The sequence below is a fragment of the Oncorhynchus nerka genome, linkage group LG21 (assembly GCF_034236695.1).
Source record: "Oncorhynchus nerka isolate Pitt River linkage group LG21, Oner_Uvic_2.0, whole genome shotgun sequence".
Classification (NCBI taxonomy): domain Eukaryota; kingdom Metazoa; phylum Chordata; class Actinopteri; order Salmoniformes; family Salmonidae; genus Oncorhynchus; species Oncorhynchus nerka.
The window spans coordinates 36,228,252-36,251,761 of record NC_088416.1 but is presented as its reverse complement, the minus strand read 5'-3'; positions in this window follow the sequence as shown (position 1 = coordinate 36,251,761).

Here is a 23,510-nt window from a genome sequence, read left to right as displayed (position 1 = left end):
GTACCCTGTAGCCCTGTAGCCCTCTACCTTCTCCCACTTCCAGTACCCTGTAGCCCTCTACCTACTCCTCCTTCCAGTACCCTGTAGCCCTCTACCTACTCCCCCTTCCAGTACCATGTAGCCCTCTACCTACTCCTCCTTCCAGTACCCTGTAGCCCTCCACCTACTCCCCCTTCCAGTACCCTGTAGCCCTCTACCTACTCCCCCTTCCTGTACCCTGTAGCCCTCTACCTACTCCCCCTTCCAGTACCCTGTAGCTCTCTACCTACTCCCCCTGCTCCTTCCAGTACCCTGTAGCTCTCTACCTACTCCCACTTCCAGTACCCTGTAGCCCTCTACCTACTCCCCCTTCCAGTACCCTGTAGCTCTCTACCTACTCCCCCTGCTCCTTCAAGTACCCTGTAGCCTTCTACCCACTCCTCCTTCCAGTACCCTGTAGCTCTCTACCTACTCCCCCTTCCAGTACCCTGTAGCCCTCTACCTACTCCCCCTTCCAGTACCCTGTAGCCCTCTACCTACTCCCCCTTCCAGTACCCTGTAGCCCTCTACCTCCCCCCTTCCAGTACCCTGTAGCCTCTACCTACTCCCCTTCCTGTACCCTGTAGCCCTCTACCTACTCCCCTTCCTGTACCCTGTAGCCCTCTACCTACTCCCCTTCCAGTACCCTGTAGCCCTCTACCTACTCCCCCTTCCTGTACCCTGTAGCCCTCTACCTACTCCCCTTCCAGTACCCTGTAGCTCTCTACCTACTCCCCCTGCTCCTTCCAGTACCCTGTAGCTCTCTACCTACTCCCACTTCCAGTACCCTGTAGCCCTCTACCTACTCCCCCTTCCAGTACCCTGTAGCTCTCTACCTACTCCCCCTGCTCCTTCAAGTACCTTGTAGCCTTCTACCCACTCCTCCTTCCAGTACCCTGTAGCTCTCTACCTACTCCCCCTTCCAGTACCCTGTAGCCCTCTACCTACTCCCCCTTCCAGTACCCTGTAGCCCTCTACCTACTCCCACTTCCAGTACCCTGTAGCCCTCTACCTACTCCCCCTTCCAGTACCCTGTAGCCCTCTACCTACTCCCCCTTCCAGTACCCTGTAGCCCTCTACCTACTCCCCTTCCAGTACCCTGTAGCCCTCTACCTACTCCCCATTCCAGTACCCTGTAGCCCTCTACCTACTCCCCCTTCCTGTACCCTGTAGCCCTCTACCTACTCCCCCTTCCTGTACCCTGTAGCCCTCTACCTACTCCCCCTTCCAGTACCCTGTAGCCCTCTACCTACTCCCCCTTCCAGTATCCTGTAGCTCTCTACCTACTCCCCCTGCTCCTTCAAGTACCCTGTAGCCTTCTACCCACTCCTCCTTCCAGTACCCTGTAGCTCTCTACCTACTCCCCCTTCCAGTACCCTGTAGCCCTCTACCTACTCCCCCTTCCAGTATCCTGTAGCCCTCTACCTACTCCCACTTCCAGTACCCTGTAGCCCTCTACCTACTCCCCCTTCCAGTACCCTGTAGCCTTCTACCTACTCCCCCTTCCAGTACCCTGTAGCCCTCTACCTACTCCTCCTTCCAGTGCTCTGTAGCTCTCTACCTACTCCCCCTTCCAGTACCCTGTAGCCCTCTATCTACTCCCACTTCCAGTACCCTGTAGCCCTCTACCTGCTCCTCCTTCCAGTGCCCTGTAGCCCTCTACCTACTCCCCCTTCCAGTACCCTGTAGCCTTCTACCCACCTCCCCTTTCAGTACCCTGTAGCCCTCTACCCAGTTTGAAAAGTCTAAGCACATTCCAGTCTATGCACTCCACCGACATCGACCTTTCAAAACCAGTCCAGCATACCCAGGGCTTAACTAGGTGTTAGAGGGACTTGCCTAGTTAAATAAAGGTTAAATAAAAAATTGACAAAAGGTGTTAGAGGGACAGGGGAGAGGGGAGAGAGCAAAAACCACAGCATTTCAACAATGGATTTTTCTGCCAATCCTATTTTAATTGGGTGGCTCTGAGTCCATGATTACACAGTTGGGTTGAGGCATCACTTTACCTACTGTAGGTAAGGATGGTACAGGACTATACTGAACTTCCTCAAACCGCCAGTGTGCTGTGTGTGTAGGTGTGTATAGGCCTAGCTTGTATGTTGTTTGTACATGCATGCTTCTTCGTCTGTATATTGTCTGTGTATATCATCATCACTGTACTGGATCAGAGAGTGAATGGATCGCTATTTATCACTCCCTTATGAGACAATGGCCAGGGAGTGATCTATTCATCAGACTGTAGCCGTGGCGACATGCTTGGCAAGGCCACCATGCTGTGTCAAGCGATGCAGGAGCTGACGTGACCTGAATCCCAAAGAGATACCTTTGTATTCTCCCTGACACACTCAGCCGTGACCAATCACGCTGAGTTCAAGTGCAATTGAGGCTGGAACAACAGTTCCCAGAGGGCCACACTGCATCTGTTAACAAACCATGCATTTTTTATCCCTGGCAGGGGTATTCCCCTTGCTTCAATATCCATTATTCAAACTGTAATACTGTATAAACGACTGTAGTGGTTATTATGACCATCATGAAGCCAATGAGAAAAATCACAACTCTGTAGCTTTTCAGTTTTCCCTCTTCAACCAGAGGTTAAATGTGTACAATATATTGCTCATAAATCTAGAGGGTGGTAGCTTGCCTGATGATCCATATTCATTAGACAGGGGACTGCTTCAAGGAGAAATAGTATATAAAAATAGTGCCAGGCGTTAATATAATGGCAGGGGTCAGAGGTGTAATCATATATATAAATAGTGCCAGGCGTTAATATAATGGCAGGGGTCAGAAGGGTATTGATTAAGATGTTTGTGATTGTTGACATTAATCTTATCTATGGTAATGAGGGGTGTATGTCCGCAGACCCAGTATAAGCTGTAATCAGTAATGGTGAAACTGATCATCGCACATCATTGAACATCATTGCGCTCGCGATAGAACAGCAGAGTATGTACTGCAATGTTTTTTTCATACCATGATGCTGGATGTCCCTCTTCTCCGGTTTCATAAACAAAACAAAAAGAATAACCAATGTGTTGGGGCAAACAGTGATGCTGTCTCCTAATGCAGATTCTAGCTTTAAGGAGGTCAAAGAAGAGTCATTACTGAGAACCTCTTAACAATTCATATCATGTCCAGTCGAGGTATGTTCAATTTTGTTAGTGATAGTGTGGTCAAGAATAATGTTAAATGTTAGTTATTGTCTGAGCTTCAGTGACACTGAGGTGGCGTTAATGGCGCCTGAGGTTTGGAAATCTCCAGACCTCTGGTGAAAAATAGACTAGAACAATCATAGGGAACAGTCACCGCAAGTCACTTCTTTATAGACGCTTTGTCCTTCAGTGAAGTAACAGGTGGTTGAAACCTGGGTGGTAGACCAAGCATATTATCTGAGCACTGGCTCAGTCCGTTGGCAGTAACAGGTGGTTGAAACCTGGGTGGTAGACCGAGCATATTATCTGAGCACTGGCTCAGTCCGTTGGCAGTAACAGGTGGTTGAAACCTGGGTGGTAGACTGAGCATATTATCTGAGCACTGGCTCAGTCCGTGGGCAGTAACAGGTGGTTGAAACCTGGGTGGTAGACTGAGCATATTATCTGAGCACTGGCTCAGTCCGTTGGCAGTAACAGGTGGTTGAAACCTGGGTGGTAGACTGAGCATATTATCTGAGCACTGGCTCAGTCCGTTGGCAGTAACAGGTGGTTGAAACCTGGGTGGTAGACTGAGCATATTATCTGAGCACTGGCTCAGTCCGTTGGCAGTAACAGGTGGTTGAAACCTGGGTGGTAGACTGAGCATATTATCTGAGCACTGGCTCAGTCCGTTGGCAGTAACAGGTGGTTGAAACCTGGGTGGTAGACTGAGCATATTATCTGAGCACTGGCTCAGTCCGTGGGCAGTAACAGGTGGTTGAAACCTGGGTGGTAGACTGAGCATATTATCTGAGCACTGGCTCAGTCCGTTGGCAGTAACAGGTGGTTGAAACCTGGGTGGTAGACTGAGCATATTATCTGAGCACTGGCTCAGTCCGTGGGCAGTAACAGGTGGTTGAAACCTGGGTGGTAGACTGAGCATATTATCTGAGCACTGGCTCAGTCCGTGGGCAGTAACAGGTGGTTGAAACCTGGGTGGTAGACTGAGCATATTATCTGAGCACTGGCTCAGTCCGTGGGCAGTAACAGGTGGTTGAAACCTGGGTGGTAGACTGAGCATATTATCTGAGCACTGGCTCAGTCCGTGGGCAGTAACAGGTGGTTGAAACCTGGGTGGTAGACCGAGCATATTATCTGAGCACTGGCTCAGTCCGTGGGCAGTAACAGGTGGTTGAAACCTGGGTGGTAGACCAAGCATATTATCTGAGCACTGGCTCAGTCCGTTGGCAGTAACAGGTGGTTGAAACCTGGGTGGTAGACTGAGCATATTATCTGAGCACTGGCTCAGTCCGTTGGCAGTAACAGGTGGTTGAAACCTGGGTGGTAGACTGAGCATATTATCTGAGCACTGGCTCAGTCCGTTGGCAGTAACAGGTGGTTGAAACCTGGGTGGTAGACTGAGCATATTATCTGAGCACTGGCTCAGTCCGTGGGCAGTAACAGGTGGTTGAAACCTGGGTGGTAGACCAAGCATATTATCTGAGCACTGGCTCAGTCCGTTGGCAGTAACAGGTGGTTGAAACCTGGGTGGTAGACTGAGCATATTATCTGAGCACTGGCTCAGTCCGTTGGCAGTAACAGGTGGTTGAAACCTGGGTGGTAGACTGAGCATATTATCTGAGCACTGGCTCAGTCCGTTGGCAGTAACAGGTGGTTGAAACCTGGGTGGTAGACTGAGCATATTATCTGAGCACTGGCTCAGTCCGTGGGCAGTAACAGGTGGTTGAAACCTGGGTGGTAGACTGAGCATATTATCTGAGCACTGGCTCAGTCCGTTGGCAGTAACAGGTGGTTGAAACCTGGGTGGGAGACTGAGCATATTATCTGAGCACTGGCTCAGTCCGTGGGCAGTAACAGGTGGTTGAAACCTGGGTGGTAGACTGAGCATATTATCTGAGCACTGGCTCAGTCCGTGGGCAGTAACAGGTGGTTGAAACCTGGGTGGTAGACTGAGCATATTATCTGAGCACTGGCTCAGTCCGTGGGCAGTAACAAGTGGTTGAAACCTGGGTGGTAGACTGAGCATATTATCTGAGCACTGGCTCAGTCCGTTGGCAGTAACAGGTGGTTGAAACCTGGGTGGTAGACTGAGCATATTATCTGAGCACTGGCTCAGTCCGTTGGCAGTAACAGGTGGTTGAAACCTGGATGGTAGACTGAGCATATTATCTGAGCACTGGCTCAGTCCGTTGCAGTAACAGGTGGTTGAAACCTGGGTGGTAGACTGAGCATATTATCTGAGCACTGGCTCAGTCCGTTGGCAGTAACAGGTGGTTGAAACCTGGGTGGTAGACTGAGCATATTATCTGAGCACTGGCTCAGTCCGTGGGCAGTAACAGGTGGTTGAAACCTGGGTGGTAGACTGAGCATATTATCTGAGCACTGGCTCAGTCCGTTGGCAGTAACAGGTGGTTGAAACCTGGGTGGTAGACTGAGCATATTATCTGAGCACTGGCTCAGTCCGTGGGCAGTAACAGGTGGTTGAAACCTGGGTGGTAGACTGAGCATATTATCTGAGCACTGGCTCAGTCCGTGGGCAGTAACAGGTGGTTGAAACCTGGGTGGTAGACTGAGCATATTATCTGAGCACTGACTCAGTCCGTGGGCAGTAACAGGTGGTTGAAACCTGGGTGGTAGACCAAGCATATTATCTGAGCACTGGCTCAGTCCGTTGGCAGTAACAGGTGGTTGAAACCTGGGTGGTAGACCAAGCATATTATCTGAGCACTGGCTCAGTCCGTTGGCAGTAACAGGTGGTTGAAACCTGGGTGGTAGACTGAGCATATTATCTGAGCACTGGCTCAGTCCGTTGGCAGTAACAGGTGGTTGAAACCTGGGTGGTAGACTGAGCATATTATCTGAGCACTGGCTCAGTCCGTTGGCAGTAACAGGTGGTTGAAACCTGGGTGGTAGACTGAGCATATTATCTGAGCACTGGCTCAGTCCGTTGGCAGTAACAGGTGGTTGAAACCTGGGTGGTAGACTGAGCATATTATCTGAGCACTGGCTCAGTCCGTGGGCAGTAACAGGTGGTTGAAACCTGGGTGGTAGACTGAGCATATTATCTGAGCACTGGCTCAGTCCGTTGGCAGTAACAGGTGGTTGAAACCTGGGTGGTAGACTGAGCATATTATCTGAGCACTGGCTCAGTCCGTGGGCAGTAATGGATTTGACGCCTGAAATAACAACTTGCTTAGACTTGACAAATGGCAATTCTCATTACAAACATTCTCTATTCTTTTGTTGCAGCTTAATCTTTTGTTTACGAGGGTACAGGGTGACACGAGCCACTCGAAACCGTCCTCATCATTATCATCAATTTTCCTTTTCTCATTCCCTCTACCTTTTTTCATAAGGTTGCCCTGGTAACAGGAACACCGGCTGTCCGGCCCAGCTGTAGGCCAGGTGTGAGCAGGGCCGTTAGCAAGAGGAAAACTTTCCTTTAAGACTGAGCTGTTGCGAAGATTTGGCTTTACCCACGGAATCAAAACCAATTAGATGTGGAAAGTGAACCTGTCCGATCCTGCTCTGGAAACGAAAAGAAAACTTCCTTGTGGGAATAGAAAGGCAAGGAGCTGAGACCGCCACAACAGCTCTAATGATGCTATTAGTGCTATAGCGGGGGACAATTCATCAGAGAAGTGATTAGCGTTAACTTGTGTAGAGCGTTGGACCATCAGTCAGAGGCTCTATGCAGAACTCTGTAACACAGTCAATTACTGGATGCACATGTGTGTTCCAAACATGGCCACCTGTTCCTATAGAAAGGTATGAGTTAGATGTGATGAAACAGAAATACAAAACAACAATATTGGAAAACACAATGGAAATATGTGCATGTGTGTGCATGAGTATGTCTTCACTTCATGATCACCCTAAGCCACAAAGAGGCAGATACTGTACTTTGTCAACAAGACACAGGAATAGGCTAATTAACCCATAAACAAGCGTAGCTACCTGTGAGTATCCTCTTAACACCACAGGAATATCAACAGACAGAAAACCAAACAGCCACATAGAGCTTTGAAAACTGGTGATGGAAAATGGTCACAGTTAGGCAGGGAGAGCAGCTTTCCATAAATATAGATAATTGGTTTGATCTGAACCTTGATGCACAGCTTAGTATTTAGTATTTATTAGAACCCCCAATTAGCTGCTGCCAAGGCAACACAACAAACAACAAATACATAACATACATAAATATACACTACAGTTTAAAAGCACTTTTTCTTTTTAGAAGGCCAGCATCCCGGAGTCGCGTCTTTACTGTTGACGTTGAGACTGGTGTTTTGCGGGTACTATTTAATGAAGCTGCCAGTTGAGGACTTGTGAGGTGCCTTTTTCTCAAACTAGACACTCTAATGTACTTGTCCCTTTGCTCAGTTGTGCACCGGGGCCTCCCACTCCTCTTTCTATTCTGGTTAGAGCCAGTTTGCGCTGTTCTGTGAAGGGAGTAGTACACAGTGTTGTACGAGTTCTTCAGTTTCCTGGCAATTTCTCGCATGGAATAGCCTTCATTCCTCAGAACAAGAATAGACTGATGAGTTTCAGAAGAAAGTTATTTGTTTCTGGCCATTTTGAAACTGTAATCGACAAAATGCTGATGCTCCAGATACTCAACTAGGGCAAGTTTTATTGCTTCTTCAATCAGAACAACAGTTTTCAGCTGTGCTAACATAATTGCAAAATGATTTTTTAATGATCAATTAGCCTTTTAAAATTATAAACTTGGAGTAGCTAACATAACGTGCCATTGGATCACAGGAGTGATGGTTGCTGATAACGGGCCTCTGTACGCCTACTGTATGTAGATATTCCGTTAAAAATCATCGGTTTCCAGCTACAATAGTCATTTACAATATTAACAATATTTACACTGTATTTCTGATTGATATGATGTTATTTTAATGGTTTTTTATTTTTGCTTTTCTTTCAAAAACAAGGACATTTCTAAGTGACCCCAAACTTTGAACGGTATTACAGCCTGAATTCAAAATTAATTAAATATGTTTTTCTCACCCATCTAACGTTACATATGATAGCCCATTATGGCAAAAAAAGAAATGTTGGCATATTTATTGAAATTGAAATACAGAAATCTAAATGTACATTATTATTCACACCCCTGAATCAATACACGCTAGAAATCACCTTTGGCAGCTATTCAAGCTGTGAGCCTTTCTGGGTAAGTCTCTAAGAGCTCTGCACACCTGGAGTGTACAATATTTGCCCGGTATAATTTTTTTTCAAAATTCTTCAAGCTCTGTCAAATTGGTTGCTGATCATTGCTAGACAACCATTTTCAAGTCTGGCCATAGATTTTCAAGCAGATTTAAGTCAACACTGTAACATGGCCACACAGGAACATTCAGTGTCTTCTTGGTAAGCAACTCCAGTGTAAATTTGGCATTGTGTTTTAGGTTATTTTCCTGATGAAAGGTGAATTAATCTCCCATTGTCTGGTGGAAAGCAGGAGCCATTATGTACATTTTTTATCCTGAAAAAACTCCACAGTCCTTAATGATTACAAGCATACTCATAACATGATGCAGCCACCACTATGCTTGAAAATATGAATAGTGGTATTCAGTAATGTGCTGTATTGGATTTACTACAAACATAACACTTTGTATTCAGGACAAAACATGTATTTATATATTTATACTTTACTGCCTTGTTTCAAAAAGGATGCATGCAGGCTTTTTCCTTTTCACTCTGTCAATTAGGTTAGTATTGTGGAGTAACTACAATGTTGTTTACTCCTATCACAACCATTAAACTCTGTAACTGTTTAAGGTCTTTATTTTAACAAAACTAACACAATGGTCAATCTAAGCACTGGGAGGTAGCGCTATAGGTTCAGGGGTGTGTCAGATTTGTTTTGCTATTTTCACTATTACAATTATCGGCGCACCTGCAGGCTTTGGCACGAAAGGACTTTGATAAATAAACAAGTTGTGGGTGTGTCGATGCTTGGCCCCTTACTGGCCTATCAGAACATGCTCCATGGTGAAATATGTGGTTCCTTCATGTTGTGTATTTACAGTCTTACATATTGTCTTGGAATCAACTCCAATGATAGTCCATTATAGTTTGTTAAATGGCTTACAGAAACGACAAAATGTAGACCTATCTTTGCTAAATAGTTAAAGTTGCGCTATGCCGAAATCGCTCTGCCATTTCCTGGTAGCTAAAACTCTAATAGTTAGCCTAATTTCAGTTTATGTGACAAAATAAGCTAGTATAGTGGAGGGAATTATTGTACCATCTGAAAAATATTGTTGTTTCAGCTGTTTGAAGCTGGTGTACAAAACCGAAAGTAAAATATGATTTTTCTTTATTATAATAATTATAGAAATAGCACACACAGAACAGATCTACTGCTTCTTAGACTTGCTTTCAAGTAGAATGATAGATCTATAACAAACATGTCTATGTGAATTTGGTTGGGTTGCCCAAAAAGTTACATATTGCCACTTTAACTTGAAACCATTTGCAGTCCACATTGTTATAAGTAATTGCATGGCTTCAATAGCATTCACACTGATATAGGGGCTCCTACTGTAAATTGCATTATGGCTGAGCATGGACATGCCAAACATTGTCAATTAGCAAGATTAAATTCATAATTGATAAGGCTTAAAAAGAGAACGAATAATTCTGATCAATTTCTTCAAATAAAAATGTTTTAAATAGGCTATGTCACACTTACAGGCACCATCATTTCTCCACGTGGTCATATAATATTAAAACAACGCAAACTATGGAGGGTTTAACGCACATACAGTAGCTGGGCAAATATCCTATATAAATTGAAAGGGAGAATGTCCACTCACCGTTATACTGCTCCCAAATAGGCCTATGTTTTACTAACATAATGGGAACCAGATACCAGATAGAGACCAGATAGCATTCACACATCTACAGATGTTTCATTGCAAGTGTGCCACGGACGTTGTCACCATAATACCAAGAAGGTGAATCATTCTAATAAGTTTAGTTGTAATAAAAATGTAACCAAAAACAACAACAACAATAAATACATGTAAAACCTAATAATATTCTAAAATCAGCAGGATGAAAAAGACAGGCTGTTGAACCAGCCTTCTCTATATTAGGCCTAAGGGACAGCTTGGGTTTTGAACATACTGTATGAAACGGAAAACAAGCTACTTTTACAGGTTATAGACACATTATAAATAACAGGTTCACCCTATTGACTGAGGTTCTCATCTCTCCTTTCATGATGGGCATAGACACCAAGCCTACATCATGGAGGGGGTTTACGCATGTCCAAAACAGGACCTGCATGGCTAAGATAATGTGTGGCTGCCTGCAATGCACAGATAAAAAGGAAATGTCAGCTCATTGTTTTACTCCTCTCAAACTTGATATTATAATTTCCAAGCTGTCTCAAGCGCCAAACCCTTTATCAACAGTCTTGACTACTTCATGACTGCATTGGACAGACCTAAAAAAAAAGAGCCTTCATTGAGATGAGGGGAGGCTATGCTTGGTTTGAAATGTTTTTAACTGAATTGGGAAAAAACAGTTATTTTTTTATGTTTCTAAATACAAAGTATTACAGGCACCGAAAGCACATCAGGCTACTATTGTTTCATTTGCATATACGCTGTCACGACTTCCGCCGAAGTCGGTCCCTCTCCTTGTTCGGGTGGCATTCGGTGGTCGACATCGCCTGCCTTCTAGCCACCGCCGATCCACTTTTCATTTTCCATTTGTTTTGTCTTAGTCTTACACACCTGGTTTCACTCACCCAATTACCTGTTTATTATTTAACCCTCTGTTCCCCATGTTTGTTTGTGAGTGATTGTTCTTTGTAAATCGGTCCGTTATTGTGGGCTCGTATATTTGCATTGTATTTTTGTATTTTTGAGTAAAGTACGTTGATTACTAATTTCTGCTGTCCTGCGCCTCATTCTCTACACCAGCTACACACAGGACCACATTACATATCACCCCTATCACAGCTGGATAGGCTACGTTTCTGCTGTCAAAATTCATGCCATAACCAGCTATGTTACCACTAAAACCAGTTTTTTGTAAATATCCCTAATCCCTTAAATATCCCTATTAGCGCTGCTTGAAATTAGCACTTTGCATCATGTTTTTGAGGACACACCCCAAATAGGTCCCTCCCATCTGAGCGCATGTGAGCTGATATAACACAGGAAATTGCTGAACCTGGCATTAGGGCTAGAAAATGCCAGTGCACCAGTTTTTACATGACAAAATTGCAAACTAACGTGTGTTTGACACTAGCGCTGGCTTAACGCCAGCCGAAAATAGAGCCCATAAAAGAGAGCCCATTGGCTCTCTGGTCTGTGTGGTTGAATATGTGTTTGAAATTCACTGCTCGACTGAGGAACCTTACAGATAACTGTAAGTATGGGGTACAGAGATGAGGTAGTCATAAAAGAACTATGTTAAGCACTATTATTGCACATGGAGTCCATGCAACTTATAATGTGACTTGCTAAGCAAATGTGACCGACCAGCTCAATTCGGAGAACAGCTCACCATTTTACTCACCCTAGCAACTGTGCTGCTGGAAACAATTTAATTACGCTTTTTGACAACGTTTACTGACTCCGGCCATATTCAATGGGTATTGAGCGTTCGTAAATTCGTAAATTATTCTGCACTCTGGCACACTCAGACGAGAGTGCTCTGAACTCGGAGTAGATAGCCACATCGAATTTACAAGCTGTCTATCAACAGCTGTCATGTCGCAGTGACATCATGAACATTCTATTGAAATGGATTATTGCATAGTAGAGTCTGTTGTAAATACATGTAGCTAGCTAGCTAAACAATGAACCATAATCCCAACTCATGACATTACTACCCTGCATGAATCTGAAGGTAGCTAATCAACAGGGTTTAATGTTAGCTAGTTAATGTTAGGCTATACCTAGCAAAGCAAATGGCTTTACACTACACAGATCATACACGTAACGTTAGCGAGCCAGGCAACTAACGTTAGCTAGCTAGCTAACAGTACACTCTAACTTGAAATGAAAACAACTTTCTGACAAAATTAAAAACGGATAATATCTGAAAATGTAGCTAGCTAGACTATCTTACCCGGATACATGGATGGACACTTCTCCTTCTCTGTCACAGATGCCATGGTTGCCCTTAGTTTGAAGATGTAATCTGGAGACAGGTCTGACAACAGCCTTCTGTGTGTTCTCTTTTACACTCCGTCTGCAAATTTGCAATCTCCTCTATCTCCTCCTCTATAAAACTCAGTCCTCCAGAAAGTAGAGAGCATCACTTATGCAGTTCTACTACTCTATATATATTTTTAAAAGCCGCGTTAGACACGATTACCTACACATACTGACCAGCTCAAATAGACAGAATTGGGCTGCATGGCAGACCAATCCAAACACATCTCTCGGCATGTCCATCCTACTCATTATCTCAGCCAATCAAGGCTAGCAGGAAGGTTGCTGACTTTTTCTGTGGCTAAACCAACTAGGCTCGTAATTTAAGAATTATATTGGTATTTACAGGTGACATACAAGTTTGTTATTAAAGCACATGAAAGTTCACATGTTCCAGAACGCATTTCTGCCAAAAAACGCATTTTGGCTTTCCTGTGAAGTACTGATGTGCGACATACACCTAGTTTCCTGAAACGGGTCACAAATTGTTACTCCCAAACTTATTTAGACTTGCCACAAGAAAGGGGTTGAATACTTTTTGACTCGAGCAATTTCAGATTTTCATTTTTTATCAATTTATAAACATGTCTAAAAACATAATTCCACTTTGACATTATGAAGTATTGTGTGTAAGCCAGTGACCAACAATCTCAATTTTATCCATTATAAATTCAGGCTGTAACAAAACAAATTGTGGAAAAGTCAAGGGGTGTGAATACTTTAAGGCACTATATTTACATTACAATGTAGCTATTCAGCAGCTGCTCCCATCCAGAACGACCCACAGCTAGTGCATTCAGCATAAGATAGCCAGGCGAGACAACCACATATCACAGTCGTATCCCAACCACGTATCACATACAGTGCATTTGAAAAGTATTCAGACCCCTTGACTTTTTCCAAATGTTGTTACTTTACAGCCTTATTCTAAAATTAATTCCATTTATTTCCTCATCAATCTACACAAAACACCCCATACTAAGAAAGCAAAAACAGGTTTGTAGAAATTGTTGCAAATTTATTACAAATAAAAAACTGAAATATCACATTTACATAAGTATTCAGAGCCTTCATTCAGTACTTGTTGAAGCACCATTGGCAGCGATTACAGCCTCAAGTCTTCTTGGGTATGATGCTACAAGCTCGGCACACCTGTATTTGGGGAGTTTCACCCATTCTTCTCTGCAGATCCTCTCAAGCTCTGTCAGGTTGGATGGGGGAGTGTCACTGCAGTTATTTTCAGGTCTCTCCAGAGATGTTCGATCTGGGTCAAGTACGGGCTCAGGCTGGGCCACTCAAGGACATGTCCCAAAGCCACTCCTGCATTGTCTTGGCTGTGTGCTTAGGGTCATTGTCCTGTTGGAAGGTGAACCTTTGCCCCCAGTCTGAGGTACTGAGCGCTCTGCAGCAGGTTTTCATCAAGGATCTCTCTGTACTTTGCTCCGTTCATTTTCCCCTCGAACCTAACTAGATTCCTAGTCCCTGCCTCTGAAAAACATCTCCACAGCATGATGCTGCCACCACTATGCTTCACCTTAGGGATGGTGCCAGGTTTCCTCCAGACATTCAGGCCAAAGAATTCAATATTGGTTTCATTAAGCCAGAGAATCTTATTTTTTATGGTCTGATAATCTGTAGGGGCCTTTTGGCAAACTCCAAGTCTGGCCACTCTACCATAAAGGCCTGATTGGTGGAGTGCTGCAGAGAATGGTTGTCTTTCTGGAAGGTTCTCCCATCTCCACAGAGGAACTCTGGAGCTCTGTCAGAGTGACCATTGGGTTCTTGGTCACCTCCCTGACCAAGGCCCTTCTCCTCAGATTGCTCAGTTTGGCCGGGCAGACAGCTCTAGGTAGAGACTTGGTAGTTCCAAACTTTTTCCATTTAATCATGATTGAGACCACTATGTTCTTGGGGACCTACAATACTGAAGAAATTGTTTGGTACCCTTCCCCAGATCTGTGCCTTGACACAATCCTGTCTCGGAGCTCTACAGACAATTCCTTCGACCTCATGGCTTGTTTTTTTCTCTGACATGTACTGTCATCTGTGGGACCTACTGTCAAGGTGTGTGCCTTTCTAAATCATGTCCAATCAATTGAATTTACCACAGGTAGACTCCAATAAAGTTGTAGAAACAACTCAAGGATGATCAATGGAAACAGAATGCACCTGAGCTCAATTTCAAGTATCATAGTAAAGGGTCTGAATACTTACGTAAATAGGGTATTTATGTTTAAAAATGTTATGAATTTGCAAAAATTTCTAAAAATCTAATTTCGCTTTGTTATTAGAGTGCTGAGGATTTTACTTTATTTCATCCATTTTAAAATAAGGCTGTAAAGTAACAGCATTTGAAAAAAATCAAGGGGTCTGAATTGTTTCCGAATGCACTGTACATAATACAACACATAATACAATACAATATACAATACAAAAAGCATAAAAATGTATGTGGTGCAGTGGTCTAGGGCACTGCATCGCAGCGCTAGCTATGACACCAGAGACTCTGGATTCGCGCCCAAGCTCTGTCGCAGCCGGCCGCGACCGGGAGGTCCATGGGGCAATGCACAATTGACCTAGCGTCGTCCGGGTTAGGGAGGGTTTGGCCGGTAGGAATATCCTTGTCTCATTGCGCACTAGTGACTCCTGTGGCGGGCCGGGTGCAGTGCACGCTAACCAAGGTCGCCAGGTGCAAGGTTACACATTGGTGCGTCTGGCTTCCGGGTTGGATGCGCACTGTGTTAAGAAGCAGTGTGGCTGGGTTGGGTTGTGTTTGGGTTGGGTTGTGTTTCGGAGGACACATGGCTTTCGGCCTTCGTCTCTCCCGAGCCCGTATGGGAGTTGTAGCGATGAGACAAGATAGTAATTACTAACAATTGGATACCACGAAATTGGGGAGAAAAGGGGGTAAAAAAATTTTTACAAATAAAAAAATATATGTGCCTCACAGTTGAAATGGACAAGGTGACCCTGATATCTTCCAGCTATGAACGATTGATGGATGCATTCAGAGTACAGAGGCTCTACTAACATGTCTTCACACAACATCATGTCTGTCTTTAAGGAGAGGGGGATAGAAGGGAGGAGAGAGAAAGAAAGGGAATGGTAGAGAAAAGGGGAATGGTATATTTTTTTAAACAAAAGAAAAAGATCATGGAGAGTGCTGGAAATATCAAGTATGATGTTGGCAAGGATCTGAGCAAAAAGATAAGGGGAGCTGAGAGATGGAGAGGACTAGTTATCTTTGGCAGAGGCAAGCGTCAGGGACAGACATACTGTATAGTTGGAGCGCTTCAAATCTCTACAGTGAACAGCTTGCACTCGGGTTGTGCAATTGTAACACATTCCACACCCACCCTCCCAATTCCGCATTAATACATGCTTTATTTCTTTCATGAAGTGTGCTTTACACTGTCACTCGAGCTTTGTAGGATTCCTAACCTACTCCAACCTCTCAAATCTCTCATGGTGCAAAACAGCCATACAAAAACACATAACAACTTGGCCCAGGGAGAATATTTCAACTCTGACACCATAGAAAGATCCTGGCGTGATCATTAGGAAACAAAAGAAAACAAACTCAGTTGGAAGTTCTCTTTTTCCTCTTCAAATCTCCTGCCAGCTTGAAGGCTCCAGGCTGGCATTAGCATAATCTTCCATTCGTCTCCGTTCCTATTGGACACAAGCATTTATCCCACTTAACATCTGTCTCATGAACCTGCTGAACTTGCTGCGTCATTATCTCTGGGCTGTGAAGCAGCGATAGTGTCCATCATTAAACCTTCATGCAGTCTTGTTGTGAGACGATTCTGCAGGGGGAGATCGGGGGTAGTGGCAAGAGAGGAGGCTGAAGCGGAGGAGACTTGGTGGTAGGTTTGTGTCTAGCTGTTTCTCCTAGGAAGCGTTGACCCTTTTTGGGAATGGGCTCCTAGAACGGTGCAGAGAGATGATTGGCCTACCGCAGTACTGTTAGCACCCACCATGAATTAAAGATGAGCTCAAATTATTCTTCCAGATTGAACTGACTGGAACAGATTTCCAATTTGCATTTTATTTGAAAGCACATAACCATCACATCCGGAATTGGCAGGACCATATGTTTTTGACACATTTTGGGTCAGGATTCAAGCCATCTCTTGAACAAAACGGAGGCCCATTTGAATACTAACTACAAATATGAGTTAACTGTACCAACTAGCAGACTCCATTCACTGGGTCCAGCCCATATCCGATTATAGAGCATTATGTTCTCCTAACATGGGTCTGGTCCAAGTCCTGAGTGGAGGTAGAGGACCACCTTGGCAATCCATATAGACTAGATCAGGAGTGGCACTCTTCAGTTTGGACCAAACACAACATACTACTGCCAAATGGATTTATCAGCTGTTATATCAACCCATAGTTCTGAGAAGATATTAGACAGACAGACTAACACTGATCTAAGAGGGTTACACTTACCAGCTTGATGTACTGTGCCCAATCCTTGCCCCATGAAATATCTGATCTACCTATTCAAATATCCAATTGCTCACTTGGCCAAAAGCTGCAACTCAAAGTCGCTCTATGGCGCCAACGTGTAGGCACCTAATTCTCTCGCAAAACAAAATATTTTCCACATCAACACTCAGGTGACCATCTGGTCAACATCCTGGTAAGTGATATGCATGGGATCCATGGTGGATGGAGGGTTAATGCCTCCGAGCCCCCTGTGAAAACACTGTCAGGAGGTCCGGACATTTGGACGGTTTCCACCATGTAAACGCTGGTCATTATCTTCTCAGAGAGAGAGTGAAGTGATTCTGATGAAAACAGCATCATGGATCGTCACAAAATTCTTCAGCCACAATGTCATAAACCTGCCTATTTCAAAAATGTATGTTCTTCAACTTTGATTTTAAACCTTAACCACATTGCTAACCTTATGCCTAACCCTAACCTTAAATGAAGCCCCAGAAGCTCATTTTTGTTTACATGTATTTTATTTTTCGGTATTTCCAATACTGACTTTGTGGCTGTGGAATCTAGTGGAAACCAGCATAATGCTCTCAGATGTATCTGTATCTCTTCATGCAATCTGCCTGCAATATGCCTGCCCAGAGATAGAAGAGGTGTGAGGTTGGGGGAGTGGTGTGAGGAATATTCATGAGCCTTTTGTGGACATTTTTCATTCTGCTTTTTTTCCCCTCTTCTCTTCACCCGATAGAGGCGCTGTTCCTCGAGGGGGTAGGTAGCTTCCTAAAGGTCAGAGACATCGTGGGCCCAGGCTCAGCAGTAATGAGGCTTGTTAAAGGTTACCTACATTAGATCAACACCGTCCCACAGAGTTTTCAATCTCTCAGGAGAGAAAGAAAGGGCGTAAATAAAAATATGCCAAATCTGTTGCTGTTAGCCATTCCTCTCTCGCGACCTTCCAGCCAAACCTCTAGAGTAACATTATCTATTACAGACCTTTCATGGATCTGCTAAAAGCCACTACAGTGGGATGGTAATAACATGTTGGCTCAAACAGACTCCTGGAGTTGCTGCTCTTCCATTTACACCTTCAGTCTAACAGGTTCTTTGGCAAAAACATGACATTTACAACAGCAAAGTAAAACAAATGAAAACATGTATTTTATATAAAGTGTGGACTTCCTTAATGGGACACAACACAACATTGTTTCACAACACTCTTTGGTGCGTCTTTATAAACATAATTTCTGAGAACAAAATAACAATACAATGAGTCTCTAGCCTGTGTAGCCTATTGTGCCTGAATCACATGCAATTACTGCTTTGAAACATTAATTCTGAGTAAACTAATTACAGAGAAGTGATTTATAAGCCAGGCAAACAGAATGAGAAATGTGCTTAACCGAGCATGGTGCTGCATGCATGAGTTAACACCACAATCCCAGCCTCTTCATCATCATCACGCATGCTCCCGTGTTAGTGGGCAGAGATGGAGACGGCCAGTGTGGATGTATTTTTGATCTGGCCAGAGGGGCCTCACTAACATCACATACAGGCACACAAAAAGGGCAACCAAAGAGCTCAAACACCACAGTGATCAAAGCAAGCTCTTCATTACTTTTACCATCCCATGAATGGTGTTTATGTGTGTGTTGCGAGAGAGAACACACGATTTAGAGAGATGCGATCATCTGAAATGTAAAGCCGTTCATTCTCCATTATGTTTCACTTCTCTCGTCCACTTTGGCAAGTCTTGGATTACCTCCTGCTTGTGAATGTGTGCCCTTGAAGATGTTAACACAGAGGTTTGAAGTAAATAACGTTGTTTTCATGGGCATGTCAACAAGCAACATCATCTACTACCTGCCTAAATCAGCCACCTCACTAAATCAGCCACCTCACTAAATCAGCCACCTCACTAAATCAGCCACCTGACTTTATGGTCCAGTCTTATGAAAATAATGAGTTTCAGAATGACATGCCTCCCACGAGGCAGCGTGACATTGTCAGTGATACATTTTGAGTTTGATGACATAAACCACCCTTTTAATTTGCATTGCCCACAATAGATTATTATGGCGTCAAATGTGAATCAAGTCATCAAGGTATTCGACTCACCCTACGAGGTCCGGAGCCTGGTGGACATCTGTTCTACCTGACAAATTAATTGCACAAACCTGGTGTTCCAGGTCTAAATCAGTCCCTGATTAGAGGGGAAGAATGGAAATAGGCAGGGGAACTGGCTTCGAGGTCTAGAGTTGAGTTTGACGGCAATAAATGTTCCACAATAATACTGATTACCTGATAGACAAATAGCAATCATTTCTGCACAGCAGTTGCCATGACTTCGATGTTTATATTTATTATTCCAGCTCTAAAGTTTAGAACGTTAACTTATTCTGTATGTTTTAGAGAGCTATGTACCCTCATCAAACTATGCCCACGCACGGATCTGGAGGCGAGGTAGCAACATTACAAACTGACCCCAAAACTTTCTCTGGAGATGAATATGTCATGTGAAATGAAATGTGTCACTGCGTGCTAAATGAAATGTGTCACTGCGTGCTAAATGAAATGTGTCACTGCGTGCTAAATGAAATGTGTCACTGTGTGCTAAATGAAATGTGTCACTGCGTGCTAAATGAAATGTGTCACACTGCGTGCTAAATGAAATGTGTCACACTGCGTGCTAAATGAAATGTGTCACTGCGTGCTAAATGAAATGTGTCACACTGCGTGCTAAATGAAATGTGTCACACTGCGTGCTAAATGAAATGTGTCACACTGCGTGCTAAATTAAATGTGTCAGACTGCGTGCTAAATTAAATGTGTCACTGCGTGCTAAATTAAATGTGTCACTGCGTGCTAAATGAAATGTGTCACTGCGTGCTAAATTAAATGTGTCACTGCGTGCTAAATGAAATGGGTCACTGTGTGCTAAATGAAATGTGTCACTGCGTGCTAAATGAAATGTGTCACACTGCGTGCTAAATGAAATGTGTCACTGCGTGCTAAATGAAATGTGTCACTGCGTGCTAAATTAAATGTGTCACTGCATGCTAAATGAAATGTGTCACTGCGTGCTAAATGAAATGTGTCACTGCATGCTAAATGAAATGTGTCACTGCGTGCTAAATGAAATGTGTCACACTGCGTGCTAAATGAAATGTGTCACTGCGTGCTAAATGAAATGTGTCACTGTGTGCTAAAGGAAATGTGTCACTGCGTGCTAAATGAAATGTGTCACTGCGTGCTAAATGAAATGTGTCACTGCATGCTAAATTAAATGTGTCACTGCATGCTAAATTAAATGTGTCACACTGCGTGCTAAATGAAATGTGTCACTGCGTACTAAATTAAATGTGTCACTGCGTGCTAAATTAAATGTGTCACTGCGTGCTAAATGAAATGTGTCACTGCGTGCAAAATGAATTGTGTTACTGTGTGCTAAATGAAATGTGTCACTGCGTGCTAAATGAAATGTGTCACTGCGTGCTAAATGAAATGTGTCACTGTGTGCTAAATGAAATGTGTCACTGCGTGCTAAATGAAATGTGTCACACTGCGTGCTAAATGAAATGTGTCACACTGCGTGCTAAATGAAATGTGTCACTGCGTGCTAAATGAAATGTGTCACACTGCGTGCTAAATGAAATGTGTCACACTGCGTGCTAAATGAAATGTGTCACTGCGTGCTAAATGAAATGTGTCACTGCGTGCTAAATTAAATGTGTCACTGCATGCTAAATGAAATGTGTCACTGCATGCTAAATGAAATGTGTCACTGCATGCTAAATGAAATGTGTCAAAATGAAATGTGTCACACTGCGTGCTAAATGAAATGTGTCACTGCGTGCTAAATGAAATGTGTCACTGTGTGCTAAAGGAAATGTGTCACTGCGTGCTAAATGAAATGTGTCACTGCGTGCTAAATGAAATGTGTCACTGCATGCTAAATTAAATGTGTCACTGCATGCTAAATTAAATGTGTCACACTGCGTGCTAAATGAAATGTGTCACTGCGTACTAAATTAAATGTGTCACTGCGTGCTAAATTAAATGTGTCACTGCGTGCTAAATGAAATGTGTCACTGCGTGCAAAATGAATTGTGTTACTGTGTGCTAAATGAAATGTGTCACTGCGTGCTAAATGAAATGTGTCACACTGCGTGCTAAATGAAATGTGTCACACTGCGTGCTAAATTAAATGTGTCACACTGCGTGCTAAATTAAATGTGTCACTGCGTGCTAAATTAAATGTGTCACTGCGTGCTAAATGAAATGTGTTACTGTGTGCTAAATGAAATGTGTCACTGCGTGCTAAATGAAATGTGTCACTGCCTGCTAAATGAAATGTGTCACTGCGTGCTAAATGAAATGTGTCACTGCGTGCTAAATGAAATGTTGCTTTCCACCAATAAGATGAGGCTCAGAGGGAATAGTTGTGTCTCGTTACAGTATGTAGCCTTAATGCTTGGGAAGTTCAAGTACCATTAAAGCTAGTGAATTACTGCTCTACTGAGGTGCTCCCATCATAAAGACCTCAGCTTGCATAGCCGTAGAAAGCAGACTAAAGGGAGACAAAAATAGGTTTATCCATTAAAGAGCAAGAAAGTCAAACCAACGGTAAAAATGCAACAAGAATATTCCATTGTATTTCGATGGACATATGACCAGGATTTGACCCTGTAGTCTCTGTGGCACAGGTCTGAGAGTGGATGCACTGGGCCAGTGGCTCTTCACAGCTCTGAAGTGGAAACTGTTGTCAGCTACTGCGCTACATACACTGAGCATACCAAACATTAGGAACACCTTCCTAACATTGAGTTGCGCAGCATAAAGGTTATCATTTGAAACAGGTCGTATATGCTAGATTTAGAGTTATTTCGCAACTTTAGTCGTGAATTTGTATTTTTTTATTTCACCTTTATTTAACCAGGTAGGCTAGTTGAGAACAAGTTCTCATTTGCAACTGCGACCTGGCCAAGATAAAGCATAGCAGCGTGAACAGACAACACAGAGTTACACATGGAGTAAACAATTAACAAGTCAATAACACAGTAGAAAAAAAGGGGAGTCTATATACAATGTGTGCAAAAGGCATGAGGAGGTAGGCGAATAATTACAATTTTGCAGATTAACACTGGAGTGATAAATGATCAGATGGTCATGTACAGGTAGAGATATTGGTGTGCAAAAGAGCAGAAAAGTAAATAAATAAAAACAGTATGGGGATGAGGTAGGTGAAAAAGGGTGGGCTATTTACCAATAGACTATGTACAGCTGCAGCGATCGGTTAGCTGCTCAGATACCTGATGTTTGAAGTTGGTGAGGGAGATAAAAGTCTCCAACTTCAGCGATTTTTGCAATTCGTTCCAGTCACAGGCAGCAGAGTACTGGAACGAAAGGCGGCCAAATGAGGTGTTGGCTTTAGGGATGATCAGTGAGATACACCTGCTGGAGCGCGTGCTACTGATGGGTGTTGCCATCGTGACCAGTGAACTGAGATAAGGCGGAGCTTTACCTAGCATGGACTTGTAGATGACCTGGAGCCAGTGGGTCTGGCGACGAATATGTAGCGAGGGCCAGCCGACTAGAGCATACAAGTCGCAGTGGTGGGTGGTATAAGGTGCTTTAGTGACAAAACGGATGGCACTGTGATAAACTGCATCCAGTTTGCTGAGTAGAGTGTTGGAAGCCATTTTGTAGATGACATCGCCGAAGTCGAGGATCGGTAGGATAGTCAGATTTACTAGGGTAAGCTTGGCGGCGTGAGTGAAGGAGGCTTTGTTGCGGAATAGAAAGCCGACTCTTGATTTGATTTTCGATTGGAGATGTTTGATATGAGTCTGGAAGGAGAGTTTGCAGTCTAGCCAGACACCTAGGTACTTATAGATGTCCACATATTCAAGGTCGGAACCATCCAGGGTGGTGATGCTAGTCGGACATGCGGGTGCAGGCAGCGATCGGTTGAAAAGCATGCATTTGGTTTTACTAGCGTTTAAGAGCAGTTGGAGGCCACGGAAGGAGTGTTGTATGGCATTGAAGCTCGTTTGGAGGTTAGATAGCACAGTGTCCAATGACGGGCCGAAAGTATATAGAATGGTGTCGTCTGCGTAGAGGTGGATCAGGGAATCGCCCGCAGCAAGTGCAACATCATTGATATATACAGAGAAAAGAGTCGGCCCGAGAATTGAACCCTGTGGCACCCCCATAGAGACTGCCAGAGGACCGGACAGCATGCCCTCCGATTTGACACACTGAACTCTGTCTGCAAAGTAATTGGTGAACCAGGCAAGGCAGTCATCCGAAAAACCGAGGCTACTGAGTCTGCCGATAAGAATATGGTGATTGACAGAGTCGAAAGCCTTGGCAAGGTCGATGAAGACGGCTGCACAGTACTGTCTTTTATCGATGGCGGTTATGATATCGTTTAGTACCTTGAGTGTGGCTGAGGTGCACCCGTGACCGGCTCGGAAACCAGATTGCACAGCGGAGAAGGTACGGTGGGATTCGAGATGGTCAGTGACCTGTTTGTTGACTTGGCTTTCGAAGACCTTAGATAGGCAGGGCAGGATGGATATAGGTCTGTAACAGTTTGGGTCCAGGGTGTCTCCCCCTTTGAAGAGGGGGATGACTGCGGCAGCTTTCCAATCCTTGGGGATCTCGGACGATATGAAAGAGAGGT